General features: G+C 43.1%; 1 pseudogene; it reads right to left on the bottom strand.

Annotated features, from left to right (window-relative positions):
* Positions 1 to 17092, bottom strand: part of LOC121986622 — a 106278-nt pseudogene extending 89186 nt beyond the window's left edge.
* Between the last annotated feature and the right edge of the window lie 335 nt (positions 17093 to 17427).

Genomic DNA, 17427 nt, shown 5'->3' with positions numbered 1-17427 from the left:
ACACACTAGGACGGATAAACCCTCTATCCAGCAGCTCCTGTAGCTGTACCTTTAGCTCCTCCAACTCCTTAGGCGCCATGCGATATGGGGCCTTGGACACCGGTGCTGTCCCCGGAATCAACTCAATCGTGAACTCCACCTGCCTTTTCGGGGGCAAGCCGGGTAATTCTTCTGGAAATACATCAGGGTACTCCTGTACTATAGGAATGTCAGATAACTGTGTGGTAGTATCCTGATCAATCTTAATCATAGATAACAAATACCCCCGACATCCTTGAGACAATAATCGCTGAGCTTGCATCGCTGAGATGATAGAAATCCCCTCATCCTTGGTACCCATGAATACCCAGGATGGTAGACCCGGAGGTCTAAATGTAACCACTCTAGCGCTGCAGTCAACGGTAGCATAATGTCTGGCCAACCAGTCCATACCCAAAATGATGTCAAATTCTAGCATATCCAGAACCTGCAAATCCACCGTAAGGGTCTGACTCTCGAAATCCAACGGACATTCTTTAATCTCTTGACTGATATCCAGTATCTCTCCCGAGGGTAAGGATACCGCCAATGAGTGAGTCCGACGAACAGGTAGTCTACAAATCTTACTCAGAAATGCCCGGGAAATAAAAGAGTGGGAACTACCAGTATCAATCAACAATTCAGCAGGAAATGAATAAACAGTAATCATACCCCGGAAGACCGATCCCTCGGCCCGCTGTGCCTCCTCGCGAGTAATAGCATACACTCGTCCCACATCAGGGCATGACGGCGATACTCCAGTAGCAGTCTGAAACGGTGCCGGTGGAGTAGTGGTGAACTGCTGAGGCTGATGAGTGGTAGTATACTGCTGAGGCTGATGAGTGGTAGTATACTGCTGAGGCTGATGAGTAGGAGCATACTGCTGAGGCTGTACCACTGGAAAAGAGCTAGGCGGCGTCATAAGAGTCTGCGGTGCCGGATATGTCTGATGTGAAGAACCCGTAGAGGCATAATGTATAGCAACTGGTACCGCTGAGTGCTCGTGGCCCTGGATGTGATATACCTGTGCCTGAGGGGGTGGCACACGCTGCTGGTACGGAGCACTCTGTCTCCTCTGTGCGCTCTTCGACCGTCGCGTCTGAGTAGTACTGCTCCCCTGTGGAGTACTCTTAGCTGCCTCCATCTGTGCCTTCAGTGTGCAGTCTCGACTCACATGACCCGGAAGCTTACAATAGTAGCATACGTCCTGACCCATTGGACAATTAGGTTTAATATGCCCCTCAGTGCCACACCTGTAACATCTATACTCACTGGAAGAATCCTTCTGAGAGGATTTAGATGAACCAGCTGATGACCGTCCTGTCTTCGCCGGTCGGTAAGACTCCCCCGAAGCAGTCTGGGATCCCTGCCATTTCTTCCGCTTTTTCTGACCCTTATTCTGTTGTCTTTGATTTGGAGTTGTATCCTGAGCCTTCTGTTTATCCTTTCCCCGCTCCTGAGAAACTTGCTGCTGTGTCATCTCAATCATCAATGCTCTGTCCAATGCCACTCGGTAAGTGCTGGGAGTAAAACCCGACATCCTGATACGAATATACGCCGCAAGGCCCTGGGTAAACTGGTCTAACCGATCGCTGTCCTGAGCAACAAGCTGCGGGCAGTACTCAGCTAATCGGTTAAATTCTGCCTCATACTCCATCACCGATCTATCCCCTTGCTTAAGACTTAAGAATTCCTGTCGGCGGGCTATACGGTACGGAGCTGGAAAATACTGTCTCTCGAAGGCATCTCTGAATAAAGCCCAGGTAATACTCTGATCCCCGAAGAGTGACTTCTGCATCTTCCACCAAGTAACAGCTTGATCTCGGAGGTGATATGCAGCTAGTTCAGGTTTTTCTTCCTCTGTACACGATAAGTATCCGAAGGTATCCTCCACATTTCCCAACCAGGAACGAGCAACACTGGGGTCGGGAGCACCATAGAATAGGGTAAAACGATCTTTCACCGATCGGGCCAGTAACGGAATCCGAGCCCTGTCCTTCGCCCAAGAAGTAGAAGTAGGAATAGGGGCTACCGGTGGTACGGTGGGAGGAACCAACTGAGGCTGAAAACCCGGATCTCTCGTGGGAATCTGCGGAGTCTGTGCACGGCTGTCAATCTCAACCTCTGTAGGATCCCTAACAGAATCCTCCTCGTACTCCACTGGCTCAGCCTCTACAGACTCAATATGTGGTTTCCGGGGTCGACCCGGACCACGACGCGGACGAGGGGTCGTATCTCCGCGCTTCATCCCTGATATGAGCAACAAGGTAAGTCTACAACAATTTAATACAACAGTAATTTAACTTACTTCCTATAACTTGGAGGTATCCTGCCGCTGCCTGGTCCCAATGTCCGAACAGTCACATCGAAAAAATACGAGTCTCGAGTGCAAACCATCGTAAACATCGCAATCCTCGCGAAACTCGTAAATCTCAGAATCCTCGGAAAATCCACGACCCGAGAAATAGACCTCGTAACCTCAAAACCCGAAACACGTAAAATAGACTTCACAAGCCTTAAAACCCGAAAACACTTTTACGTCTCGTAACCCCCAAAATCCAAAACATGTAAAATAGGTCTCATAAAACCTCAAAATCCAAAACAGACGAAATAGGTCTCGTAAAGCCATGCTCTGATACCACTAAATTGTCACGCCCCGGGGAAGTACCTCCCGAAAAATTTCGGCAGCACCTCCCCTGTACCGGGGACAATCTGAAACTTTCATACATGCAAAAATACGTCAGCCACATGCGGCTGGGATATATATGCAGAAAATAACCACAACCACGCAGTTGAATATGTAGCCCACACGGCTATATCAAAAAAAAACTCAGCGAAAAACGAACATGAAACCCACATAATCGGAAGTCCACAAAAGACACACCACAGGTATAAGTCCACAATACACGTATCAAGTCATAGTATAAAATGACAACATCAAATCCATGAAACGTAGAATGCGAATAGTAAAAGACTAAAAACCGGTAAGAATCCTCGGATGTAACGCGAGAAGTGGGACCGGCTGGCAGCATACTCCAAGTACCTCCAATCAACTACCTACTACCTGAAAACATATCAGTATAGATGGGGTGGTGAGTACAAAGAACTCAGCGGTAAGGACAGAATAAAGCATGGCGAGTGCATAACATAAGAATCAAAGGATACAGTCTCCATAACAAGAATAGAATCATGCTATCGAACATAACGCCTCTAGACATATCTAATACAATGACTGTACATAAACGTACCTGACTCAGTAGATACACATGCTCGACTAGTAGCAATACTATGATACCAAATCAGGGAACCCACCAGACTAGCAACAGATCAACTAGAGACACCTGTGCAAATATAGATACGACTGCATATACATGTAAAATAGATGACATGTATGCAGTATGACACCCAAATGCAACATACATAGCGCAAACAAATGCAACAGCACACAATCACATGCACTAATATCTACTAGGCATGTATGCAAAAATATCTCCCCAGATGCACCGCGCATCATATGCAAAAGTGCATGCATGCCTCATGGTCACCCCCGCCACCTCTCTAGACACCACGACCCCTGTATGGCCGAGAGGCTTGGGTCTGTGACATACCGTACTAGCCTCCAGTACAAGCACCGCTATAGGCGGCCGAAGCGGACGGTCAGCTAAGTAGTTATATAACTACACAGCTAAGGGTCCCTGACCACTCACAACTCAAGCCCTCTGACTACTGTACCCTCAAGACCCACTACTCCAGAGTGGTCGAGGCTGACAGAGTATAATCACTGAACGGCTGAGCAAGCGCGACAGGACGAGCTCCACTCCTATCTACCACTCTCCAAAAGTGGCTGAATGGCAGCTATAGACAACTGACGACCGTCTCACCACAAGGAAGACGTCGGTCGTCAGTATGCAATGAATGATGACATGATGTGAATAGTCACAATATAAATACCATCATCCATAGTGTATCCCAACACCCCCAATAACCACCACAAACGTATATACATACTCCAACACACAACGTGGTCAACCAGGTATACAACCCCCATACCACATACCCGTCCCATACACACTCGACATCAATATGCATGATAAACACGCTAATTGCACCAGTCAGACGACTCTATGATACTAACTCTATCAATACACATGCACAGAGTTCTGATACCAAGGGTGAGACTGTATCGAAGTAAAGATGATCATATCAAAGCTCAAATAGAAGGAGTCAAGCAGGAAATAAAACGAATATACAGATTTAAGGTAATGCAACCTAAGTATACAAAAACAACCATGCTTTATAGTTCAAAGAACTAAATAGGAGAAAAGGGAAGAAATACCCGCCTCGATATATCCCGTATCAACAGAACCACCCCCACGTCACGCTGCTCGTATAAATCAAGGTCCTGTGTTACAAATACAATTCATGTAATAGGCATATATACATATATGTGTATCAATACTACACATAACTGAATCCCCTTTACAAAAATAACCAACTCTATAGTATTAGCCAACCGTGGTTATCTAAAATAATTCAACCTTAGACATACCAAAATAAATCAAGCTAGGTGCAACCATATCTCGCCTTTCAATCATCCCCTAACCAAAGATTTTAATCCACCACATCCAATCCGATTTTAAATCCTAATAACCTATTGTCAACATGGATTTAAAATCACAACCATTCTCTACTGCTAAGCTAAGCAAGAATAAAATTCCATCCCCATTAAACTAACCTAATTAACCACATACCAGAGAAATCCACAAAGCTACCTTCACGGGACTACATTTACCTTGCAAAGCAGTAGTGAATCCAAACTCCCAGCCCTCTCAAAATGCTGCCAACAGCTGCCAACTCCTTAACCTTCTTCCTTGCAAAATTCTACACAGAAGCTACATGTAGAACAACGAATTTGCCAAAAATTCTTATCACACAGAACCTTACTCACCCAATTTGAGTCCCAAATACCTCAGCCAAAACTCCCGATCAACTGCAAGGAGGAAGCAAATCGATCCCTGTTCAGGCGAGATCCCTTCCCAGGTTGATTCCGACACCTTCCCTAAATCCACAACAGAAAGGCAATCCAGGTGAAACCCTAAAAACCACATTCTTGAATCCACAAGCCCTCTTCCGCCGACACTCACCTCAATGGTCGCCTACAGGCATCGCCGCTGGATCCGCTCCGACGAGTGATGACACAAGTCGCTCTCCCTCGAACAGATCTAGGAGGAAGAACCGAAGGACCAGACCGATCGGGAACAATGGGTGCCCAAACCTCTCGCCTGCACTAGACGCCGGATCGCCTTCGCGAGCTGAAGAAAGGGCTGGAGAGGTGGTCTCTCTCTGGGCAAGGCCGACACCGTCGAGATCCGCCGCCCTTCCTCCGGTGATTCGGCGAGAACAGCGTCGTCGGGGAAGAGTCCTCCGTCGGGATCAGTTCGCCCACGAGAGAGAGAGCACGAGGAAAAAGGAGAGGAGAGGAAAGGATCGGGTCGGGCTTAGGGTTTCGGGTGAGGAAATGAGGTCTATTAATAGTCACTTAGGTTAAGAGAATTAAACCCTAAGTACTCCCTCTAATTAATTTTTCACCCGCGTACATTTATAAACAGGCCCTTACTCCTATCCCCGCGAACTTAGCCATACGACCTCCGAAAAATCCAGGAAAATTTCCATAATTTCCTAAAATTTTCATAAGGTTATTCCACGATAGCCCTAAATAAATTCGTATATATTACAATAAGTCAATTGTGTGATAGTGTTTATTCAGTTAACTTTACAAAATCTGAATGTATAGTTAAAAATATTGATAATCCTGAAATCATACTTAAGGGCACTAGGAGAGATAATGTCTACACCATTAACCTACCAACATCCTCAATAAAGTGTTTTCTAACACAACAAGAGGAAACTAAGTCGTGGCACAGAACACTGGAACACACTCACACTAGACTCATTGCAAAAATGAGTCAAAATGGTCTAGTTAGAGGTTTGCCCAAATTAAAATTCATTGAAAACTCAACCTGTAATGCTTGTCAACAAGGTGAACAAACTAAGGCAAACCATAAATTAACCAACCTTAATAGAACAACCTCAATACTTGAGCTCCTTCACCTAGACTTGTTTGATTCACATGGAGCCAAGTCACTAAGTAAAAAATTAATATTGCTTAGTGATAATCGACGATTACTCAAGATTTACTTGGGTAAAATTTATAAAAAATAAAAGTGAAACCTTTGAAGTATTTAAAATCTTCTGTAAACTAATAGAAAATGAAAAAGACACTCAAATAAAAAGAATTAGAAGTGACCACGGGATGGGGGGGGGGGATTTGAAAATCACAACTTTATTGAATTTTGTGAAATTAATGGGTATCAACATGAATACTCTTGTCCTAGGACCCTCCCCCAATAAAATGGCCTAGTAGAACGTAAAAACCGAACCCTACAAGAAGCCGCTAGGACGATGTTAAATGAATATAAACTATCCAACCAATTCTGGGTTGAAGCGATAAACACAGCATGTTATGTACAAAATAGAATCTTAATTAACAAATCTCATAATAAAACACCTTATGAAATATATTATAATAAAATCCCTAATCTAAATTATTTAAAAGTTTTTGGATGTAAAGTACACATTTTAAACACTAAAGACTACTTAGGAAAATTTTCATCAAAAACAACTCTAGGAATATTTTTAGGGTTTTCAACAACTAGTAGGGCATATAGAGTGTATAACAAACATACCCTAAAAGTTGAAGAAATGATAAATATAATATTTGATGAAGATAATAAAATAACAAATGAAAATAATACAGAAAATCTTAACCCAAGAATTATTGAAGATGATGAAATTTAATCTAACACTAATAAACCAGAGGAACAAACTTCTGACCCAAATATAAAACCAACAAGAGTAAGTACTTCTCACCCACCTGACCAAATTTTGGGTGATCCCAACCTAGGAGTCAGAACTAGATCTTCCTATAGAAACCTGAGTCAGATTGCCCTTATTTCTAAGATTGAACCTAAGACCATTGAAGAAGCCCTACCTGAGCCAAATTGGATCATTACGATGTAGGAAGAATTAGCCCAATTTGATAGAAACCAAGTCTGGGAACTTGTACCTAAACCCGTAGATAAGTCCATAATTTATACCAAATGGGTATTTAGGAACAAATTAGATGATCAGGGTGATATAGTGAGAAATAAGGCAAGACTAGTAGCCAAAGGGTTCAGCCAGGTTGAAGGTTTAGACTATAACGAAACCTATGCACCAGTAGCTAGACTCGAATCCATTAGGATGCTACTGGCTTATGCAGCACATAAAGGATTTAGATTATGTCAAATGGATGTCAAGTCAGCCTTTTTGAATGAGTTTATTAAGGAAGAAGTATATGTAAGTCAACCTCTAGGGTTTGAGGATTTAGACAACCCAAACCATGTATTTAGACTGAAAAAGGAATTATATGGATTAAAGCAAGCACCTAGGGCATGGTATGAATGGTTACCCAATTACTTGATATCCAAAGGCTTTAACCAAGATCAAATAGATCTGACCCTATTTGTAAAAATCGTAGAAAAAGACATCTTCATAGCCCAAATCTATGTTGATGATATAATTTTTGGCTCAACCAACTTTAAACTTTTAAAGGAATTTGTTAAACTAATGGAAAATGAATTTGAAATGAGTTTGGTTGGGGAACATAACTTTTTCTTAGGCTTACAAATCAAATAAACCAAAGATGGAATCTATATTTATCAAACTAAATATTCTAAGGAATTAATTAAAAAATTTGGCATGGAAAATTCAAAAATTATAAATACTCCAATGACAACTAACATCAACATTGACTCTGACCCAGAAGGAAAATCAGTAGACCCAAAGTACTATAGAAGTGCAATAGGTAGCTTACTCTACCTAACTGCAAGTCGACCCGATATATTATTTGCAGTAGGTATGTGCGCAAGATACCAATCTTGTGCAAAAGAGTTGCACCTAACATATGTTAAAAGGACACATTAAAGGTACCCTAAATGTAGGACTTTGGTACCCTAGAACTTGCACCTTTGACCTTTTTGGCTATTTTTATTCAGACTATGCCGGGTGTAAACTAGATAGAAAAAGCACAAGTGGTAGCTGTCAAATTCTAGGTCAATGCCTAGTAAGTTGGTCAAGCAGAAAGCAACACTGTGTTGCTCTATCCACTACTGAAGCTGAATACATAGCCCTAGGAGAGTGTGCTTCTCAACTTTTGTGGATGATGCATACACTAAAAGACTATCAATTAGAATACAAAAATACAAAAATTTTAATTGACAATATGAGTTCAATTAATCTAACCAAAAATCCAATTCACCACTCAAGGACTAAACACATAGAGGTAAAACACCATTTTGTAAGGGATCATGTAGCCAAGGGTGAAATTGTACTCAACTATGTTGAGTCTAAATCAAACCTAGCTGACATTTTCATAAAATCATTACCTGAACTTGAGTTCAGTGCACTTAGAAGGTAAATAGGAATGTGTTGGGTAGAATAGATTTTGATTAGTTTCCTACCTTTATTCTTAAATGTTTTACTTGTTTTCAAAATCATCTTGTGTTTTAAAAATTATAGGAAAAATTTTGTTTTCAAAATTCTAATTTTACTAGATTTTCAAATTTGGACTTAGCCTAGGCTCTACCTTAGAAATCATGTTCTCCTAGAATTCAGCCACAACATCTCACAAACACCTAGGCTTACCTTGATTGTGCTTGAAAAACTTAGAATGGTGGGAGATGCATAGGGTACAGCCTGGACTCAAGAATGCTTATATCTGTGCATCAATATGAGTCTGGGCGTTAAATACCTGATTTACAATAATCAAGTCAAGTCATCCAGTTCTAGTCAAATCTAACTGGATCTATTAACTTAACTTGACTAACCAAGTGAAAGATGTTGTCCTCTAGGCAATCAGTTAGTAGCTAGATGGTTAGACATGTGGCCAAGAAATTAAGTGTTTGATTTTTAGGGTTACTCAACTTGCACATTAGGGCTCTGATACCTTACTAAAAGAACTTAGTTAACTTGCAATCAATTTAACTCGACTCATGCTTGGACATTAAGGTTTAAACTTATTGCTCCTCCTTGGTCGTTAAGTATTTTGGAATTCATTATTCGTATAAATATTTTTTAAAAATAGTCTTAGACTTTCTTAATATTTTTTTTACTTTTCAAAGTCTTTTGAAAATTTAGTGAAGTTTATTTTCTCTTTCCAAGTTATTGTTCAAAAAGCTTGTTCAAAATTAAGAAAATATTTACCAACAAAGCTTTTCGAATCTATCTAACAGAGTTTAAAAATTTATTTTTCCCCAAAGATTTCAACTAAGTTTCAAAATTGGCTAAAGTTATTCTTCAAAGTAAACTTTTTACTAGCTCTTTAAACTTAGTTGAAAGAAAATTATCTCTTTAGACATTTAGCTAAGAGTTTTACAATGAAAATTAATTATAAAAAGCTAAGTGTTTGAAAAGTTCTTTAAATTAGCCAAATATCCTTTCTTTAAAGCTAAGTGTTTTCTTTCAAAGTTTTTCCCAAACTTAATTCAATTTTCGTACTTAAGAAAATCCCTTTTTAAAAGACTTTTAAGTTTAATGAAAAATCTTTAAACAAAGTCTTTAAAAGCTTAAGTTTTCAAAATTTTGGTTAAACAGAGTTGTTTTGCATTTAAACTATTTTAACTTAGCAAAATTTTACTAAATTTTTCCTATAAAGTTTTTTGATATATGGCAAAGGGGGAGAGTAGGACAAAAAATTCAAATTAAGGATAAGAGTTCTCTTATTAAGGGGGAGCCTTAACTTTGAAAATTTTAAATTTACCTTAACTCTTATAAAGTTTAAAATTTCTTTAGCTTAACTTGTTACTTAAGTATGCTTACGTTTGTGCTTAAACTTCTTATTTAAAAGCATGCTTATGTTTATTTATGCATTTTGTTTTACTTAACTTTCAATTAGAGTTGCCATAATCAAAAAGGGGGAGATTGTTGGTGCAGGAAGCATCAGACGATCGAACCCAAGTTTTGATAATGACAAAGGGTTCAAAGTTAAGTCGTCTTGTGATCTAACACTTTGAATGAGCTTGCAGGAAAATTCCTAAGTGTACTTAGGCAAAAGTCCTAGCTGCGTTTAGGTAGGTGAAAATCCTAGGGGGTGGTAACCCTAGGTCATAGGGGGTGGTAACCCTATGCGGAAAGTCTTGGCAGGTCGAGAGCTTCAGGCAAAAGTCCTAGGGGGTGGTAACCCTAGGTGGAAAGTCCTGGTGTCACGAACCAGGTGGAAGACTGGACGGGCTGGGAAGCGGGAGTCCAGCAGAAAGTCCGGAAGCTTCGAACGCTGAGCAAAAGTCCAGTCGATCTGGAGGATCGCACTAGCAACAGGTAAATCTCCTGAGTGGAGTAGGTGAGGACGCGCTCCCCGTAGAGGGAACAGTAGGCATCGGGTCGACCTAGGGTTTCCAGTTGGAAATCCGAAGTCAGATCCGGACAGTCTGATGACTGTCGACTATCATTTGTTATATTGTTTCTGTGCTAACTTTATTTTGCAGGGTATGTGTTTGGGACTAACACATTTTGTAGGAACAAAGAAGCAACTTTGGCCTCGGATGAACAGTGTCTGAGGCGCCTCCATGGGGCTTGGAGGCGCCTCGGGTGCGAGCCAGCAGAAGTCTACGTAGAAGACTTGGAGGCGCCTCAGACGTCGCTGGAGGCGCCTTGGACCAGGTGTTGGAGGCGCCTTGGAGCAGCTTGGAGGCACCTTCAAAGGGATAAGGCGCGACCGGATTAGTGCTTATCATTGCGGCGGACTCGGGGTTTGGAGGCTCCTCAGACAGGCTTAGAGGCGCCTCCAGCACAGCATAAAAGAGGTGTCGAGGCAGCAGCTCAGGACAACAATTTCTAAGTGATCAAGCTACAACGTGCTGCTTCAAAAACGCCTTGAAGTGCTGCTACAAGTTCCTGACGACCCAGAGATCCGAAATAACCATTCTGTCGTCGATATAATTGTTTTTTAATTACTGCATTGACTGTAATTCATTTGTAACCTTTTATTGAGCTTATAGTTGTTGGCCACAGAAAGCGATCAACGATCGCGGGCCTTGGAGTAGCAGTCGCCACAGGCTCCGAACCAAGTAAACATCCTGTGTTTGCGTGTGTTCTTGTTTTCTCTTTTATTTCCGCTGCATTTAATTACTCGTATTTTATGATTCCGAAATGAAATATCCACGAGCGTTATTCACCCCCCCCCCCCTCTAGCGCTTCTCGATCCAACACTGTTGTGGTGTAAATTATCCTTGATAGGTGATGAAATTTCACTTCAGTGTCTTCTGTTGAAATATAGGAAATTTAGTTAGCTTTCATTATCTATTTACAGTACCCTTTTCGGATCAAAGATGAATTTCATATGATTTTTATACCACTGACTAACGAATCTGGAATTATGTTGTGACCCTGCTACTTTTGGTTCTGTTGTGGCATAACTTAGCCTCAATAGGTGAACCAATTTCACTTCGGTGTCTTCTATTGAAATGTAGGAAATTTAGTTAGCTTTGATTACCAATTTATATAACCCTTTTTGGATCAAATATGAATTTCATACGATTTTTATACCACTGACTAATGAATCTGTAATTATACTGTGACCCTGCTGCTTTTGGTTCTATTGTCGTATAAATTAGCCTCAATATGTCACGCCCTAGAGGAGTCCCTGCCAGACAAAAATCTGGCAGCATCTCCCCTGTACCGATGACAATCTAAATCAAATATACATAGCCCTCAGGGCCTCTTAATCCTCGGCCAACATGACAGGAATAAATATGATAAAATAACTAAACATTCCATGTAGTTTAATAGATAGCCTACACGACTGAAACATTATACGACAGAAATCATAAAATAATGAACATGAAATGAACAAAACAACTAACTGTGAATCGGTCCAGCTTGACATGATAACATCAAACCAAATACGAGAAAACACAAAGCTAAATTCCATACAAGATACATATACAAGAATAAGTCCAAAACCAATAAAGTGAACGGAAGCAAGAACGGAAGAAGTCGCTCGATGTGACATGGGACTGGAGAACAAGATCTCTAGGCACCTTCAACCTGAAATAGTAATAAATCAATGGAGTGAGTTCAAGAACTCAGCTGACATCGATCAGACATGTACAGTAAGATATAACTATAAGTAATAATCATGCAGTACAGTCTCATGAACAATAACAAGTAATGTAAAATTGAACAACAGAAGAAACTGTACTCACTATGACTTCCTATCCGATCATAAGGGGGTGAACCATACCAACAGGTAAAGGGTTGTCTGACCAAATACATAATGTCTCCTGTATACATGTCAATCATATGCAACCACCAAAATGCAGCATCTAAAATGCAGCAATCATAAGCAATAAATGTAATCCATGTATATGATACAAATGACATGGTCACCCCTGACGCCAGTCAACCACCTCACATGCGATGGTGAGGTCGAGTGGTTAGGGTTATGACAACTGTACACTCTGCCATCACTACTCCTGAGTGACCGAGTGGACAGGATGTTGTTGGAGTACACCTATCCTCCTATCCTAACTAAATAAAGAGTCGAAGCTCTCATATCCCTGTGTCATAGTCAAGAGTAGGGATCCCTGCCCGCTACCACGCTATGTCACCACTACCCATGAGTGGCTGATAGAGTAACTACACACACCCTGCCTGTTGTACCACTAACTCATGAGTGGTTGTGTGTGCAAATTATGTAACTGGCGATGTGCTCAACTATAAAGGAGCCGACAATTGCTCAGCATGCAATCATCCGAAATGGTGCATGACACTAAAGCATGTAACTCCTGAAAATATAAACCTCCATATAATATGTACCAAAAGGAAAATCGAGCCCATAACAAGGATCTAGGTATACATGCCAAGTAATAAATCTAAGTACACATGCCAGATAATGAAACTAGGTACACATGTCAGATAATAAATCTAGGTACACATGCCATGTATATCTAGTAGCTAGGCATATATCTGGTAATGCATTGTATGTCGCTACTTTTATAAACATAAGTACACATGGCAAGAATCAAGAGGCATAAATATAAATGCATAACAGATAACCATATGGGCATACTACGGGTATCAAGTAGTGACATACCAAGCAAATATAAACATAACCATTACTACTAGCTATAGTCTATTACGCATATCAGGATGATAATATTAAAAGAGATAAGTCAAAGGTACTCGCCTTTAACTGTAGATTGAGCTAAACAATCCCACGTTGAGACGTTCATCTCGAATCATAATCCTGCAATCACGTAATGTATAGTTTAGCTAATCAGATAAGCAATAACTAGCTAAATCTAAAGACCTAAACCTATAGGAAAAATCCTATTCAAATCAATCATTAATTATCCTTAATTAATGATTAGTTTCAATTACTTTCATCCATGAATCCTTTAATCTTCCCCATAGTAATCTACAATCCATTAATTGGAAATCATATTCTAGTTAACTGACAATCTATCATGAATCAATTACCAAAACCAATCATCCCTATTCCACAATCAATAATCCCATTAAGCAATTCATATTCAACTTAGCATAACACAATATCCATTAACAAATCAAATAAAAAGTAGGATAAAATCAACTTTAAACTCACCCAAATTAGTGTACTTTATTGTTAACCTGCCGACGGAGTACATGCTGCCGAATAATGTGGTCAGAGCTAGATAAAATCGATGATCTCTAGGTCAAGCACCCTAGAACCAAAATCAATACATCCACAACTAAGCACAATTATAAATTCTTAATACATATCCTTTAGATTACCCACTTACCCCCAATAAATCCTCACCTTCTGATCACAATGCTGGAATAGTATAATCTGGCTGAAAACTTCTCATTGAACCAGAGGCTAAGATCCAGCATAGGTCCTAGAGGTAGAAAAGCGGAAGGATGATCGCCGGTAGTAGCTTATGGCTAAAAAGGAGTCATCGACGATAAAAAGGGGACAGATTAGGAGAGGAAGAGGATCAAGTAGGGCATGATGATAAGCGGTCAACATCGAACTTCTCAACGAGAAGAAGCTCGAAAGAGGGGCAGCTCAAGCGGCTGGTGGATGGTGGCTGGCTAACATCGATCTGTGTCATCTGGTGGTGGTGTGCCAATGGCTGGAAATCGAGAGCAGAACGGCCTCGCAACATCATCAGGCTGGAGGGCCGGATAGGAAATGTCGACGTCACTGATTAGGTCTCGAAAGCAGTGCTGCTACCGATTTGCAACTGACCTCGATGGCTAGACAGTAATGGCTCGAACGATGATCATAGGAGATGGGGTAGCTTCTCTCGCGTGCGAGAGAGAGAGAGAGAGAGAGAGAGAGAGAGAGAGAGATATTGGGAGGGGAAGAGATGAGTCGGCGGTGTGGATTTAGAGTACGACAACGGGATCGGGAGAGGAGAGATCGGAAAGAGGAAAAGGGGTCGGCGTAGCGAGAGGGGAGACAACATCGGTGACGAAGAGGAGAATCAGGCAGTGGGAATAAAAAGGGTTAGGGCACTGTTCATAGGAAGGTTTATATAATTTGAACTTAGGTTTAGAGAAATCAAAACCTAAGTTTATTCCTCAACCAACTCCCACTAATTTGGTATTCCAAACAGGCTTTTCCTGAGCCTATAAATTCATTCCCTCAAAATATGTCATACGAGCTCAGAAAAAATTCTCAGAAAATTTATAAAAATTTCATTAAGGTTATTTGTCTATTAAACATTATTATACTTTTATTATTCATCTATGATCCGGTGGTAAGGACGGGGGACCCTCGTTGGCGGGAGGTCAACGACACGTGGAGGTCAATGGTCAAGAGGGTCAACCCCAAGGTTGTGCCGAGTGGACTGGCGGGCCGATAGAGCATTCGGCCGACCGAACATCCGGCCAGGGGGCTCCCAGGCCAGACGAAAGATAGCCCAACCAGGGGTCCGGTTTCCGTTGCTCAAGGTAAAAGAGTCTCTGGGCTGAGCGGACAGGCTGCTCGGCCGAGCCACAGGACAATAAGGTGCAATCCCATTCGAGCACATGAGCAGAGCTTCCCCGCCCGGTTTAAGGTATGCGCATTCCCGGAGGCCTTGAGCGCCGAGCGACCGATCCGCTCGGACCGGGAATAGATAAGAGGCACAAAGGGACAAAAGGGATAGCTGGTAACATCATCCTTGAGACACCTGCTGCCGACAAACAGCATGGTCGGCAGCTGGAGCGGACAAAGCATCGTACGGTGGAAGTTTCCATCGTCATGTCAGGGATATGCTCAGACGATTGCGGAATGACGTCAGGCATGCCTTTCTGACACAACCCTACTAACGTATGTTTGGGGAAGCGTGCACGCATCGAGAAGCATGACCGCGCCTCCCTGGGGTCCTATATAAGGACCCCCAGACTTCGACGGAGGTATGTGATTCTCATCACTGTAGCCACAGTAGCGTTACTTTGCTCCTCTTCTTCTTCACTGCCTAACTTGACCATCAGAGGGTCGTCGCCGGGAAACCCCTCCCGGCTCGGCTTCTTTGCAGGTTCGCCGGAGATCCACATCACCAGTCGAGGACAGTGGAGAGTGCCACGTCCCCAGTTTCCATCAACTCTGCGCTCGGACAGGATCAAATTGGCGCCGTCTGTGGGAACGTTCCTGAATCCGAGCAGAGACGATGGAAGAAGCTGGATGCCAACTCATGGTGACACTCTCTCCCGAAGAACTAGACGCGCTCATCCAAGCGCGGGCAACTAAGATAGTCGAGCAACAGCCAAAGGCTCAAGCCGATCGGATAGCGCAACAGGCAACGTCGGCGTCAGGCGATCGGGCGGCACTAGACGACCGACCGGAACAGCTCTCAATATGGGGCCAGAAAAAAGGGCCAACTGACACTCAGGTGGAATCCCCGCCCGCCTCGATACCGTTCCATCGGGCTTTATTCCAAACGCCCTCGGAAGTCGCGCAAGCCAACCTCGACCGGGGCTCTTCGTCCGATGAGGCGCCCCTCCGCGACGCAAGGATGGGTAAGGCGCCACGTACAGACTCGTCCCCTGAGCGGGTCAATAGACAATTCTCTGAGGTCATCCTGCGTGACCCACTACCAAGGCATTACGCGCCCCCGGTGATCGGGGAATATAATGGGACCACCGACCCGGACAACCATCTGGGTAAGTTCGACAACACAGCCACTTTGCACCAATATACAGATGGTGTGAAGTGTCAGGTGTTCCTCACCACCCTTTTCGGATCGGCACAACGATGGTTCCGGAGGTTACCGGACGGATCCATCACGAGCTTCAAAGAGTTACACACGGCCTTCCTCCATCACTTCGCGAGCAGCAGGCGCTACTAGAAGACCAGCATCAAGTCTGTTCGCTATCAAACAAGGCTCGAAGGAGTCTCTCCGAGCCTACATCCAACGTTTCAACAAGGTGGCCATGGATATCCCAACGGTCACTTCAGAAACTATGATGAACGCGTTCACACAGGGGCTTGTGGACGGTGATTTCTTCCACTCGCTCGTCAGAAAGCCGCCTCGCAGCTATGACCACATGTTGAACAAGGCCAACGAGTACATCAACGTGGAGGAAGCTCAGATGGCGAGGAAAAAGGAAACACCACCCGAGCCACCAGCTCATGCCGAGCGGAAGCCGCCTTCCAATTATCAACCACCGAGGGGACCCCGGGCAGAAGCCGCCCGTTCTTATCAGTAAGCAAGGTCGCATGCCGTTAAACAAGTAGCGGTCGATCGACCTAAGCCCAGGGGGAAGGTATGGACTCCCATGTTTTGTTCACTCCATCAGTCAGAAACTCACAACACCCGCGACTGTCGGAGCCTCCCCCCAATCGCTCATCCTATGCTAAGGAGCTATGGCCGTCGATCACCTTCGCCGAATCGATGACATTGACACCAGAGCCCTTGTCGGCGTACAGAGAGAGGATCCCCCGAGCGACAACATCATCAGCAGCCCAGGATTCAACCTCGGGCATTGCACGAGCGTCCCAAGCCATCTGCTCGGGAGGAAGAGAACAGAAGCAACGTCTCCCGAGGAGAAATTAACATCATAGCTGGTGGACCCACCGGAGGTGACGCCAACAGGGCGCGGAAGGAGCATGCAAGGCAGCTCACGATCCATGCGGTTGGCTATAGTCAGGAGCGGGTGAACAGGCCCGAGATCAGCTTTGGGCCTAGGGACCTCGAGGGAGTCGAAGTCCCTCATGATGACTCCCTCATCATCTGAGCGATAATAGCTAACTATACTATTCATCGCATCTTTATTGATACAGGCAGCTCGGTCAACACAATCTTCCAGAAGGCCTTTGACCAATTGCAAATCGACGGAGCC

This window comes from Zingiber officinale, chromosome 5B, assembly GCF_018446385.1.
Source record: "Zingiber officinale cultivar Zhangliang chromosome 5B, Zo_v1.1, whole genome shotgun sequence".
Classification (NCBI taxonomy): Eukaryota; Viridiplantae; Streptophyta; class Magnoliopsida; order Zingiberales; family Zingiberaceae; genus Zingiber; species Zingiber officinale.
The sequence above is the reverse complement of the archived record's forward strand: the minus strand, read 5'-3'. Positions and strand labels throughout refer to the sequence as shown.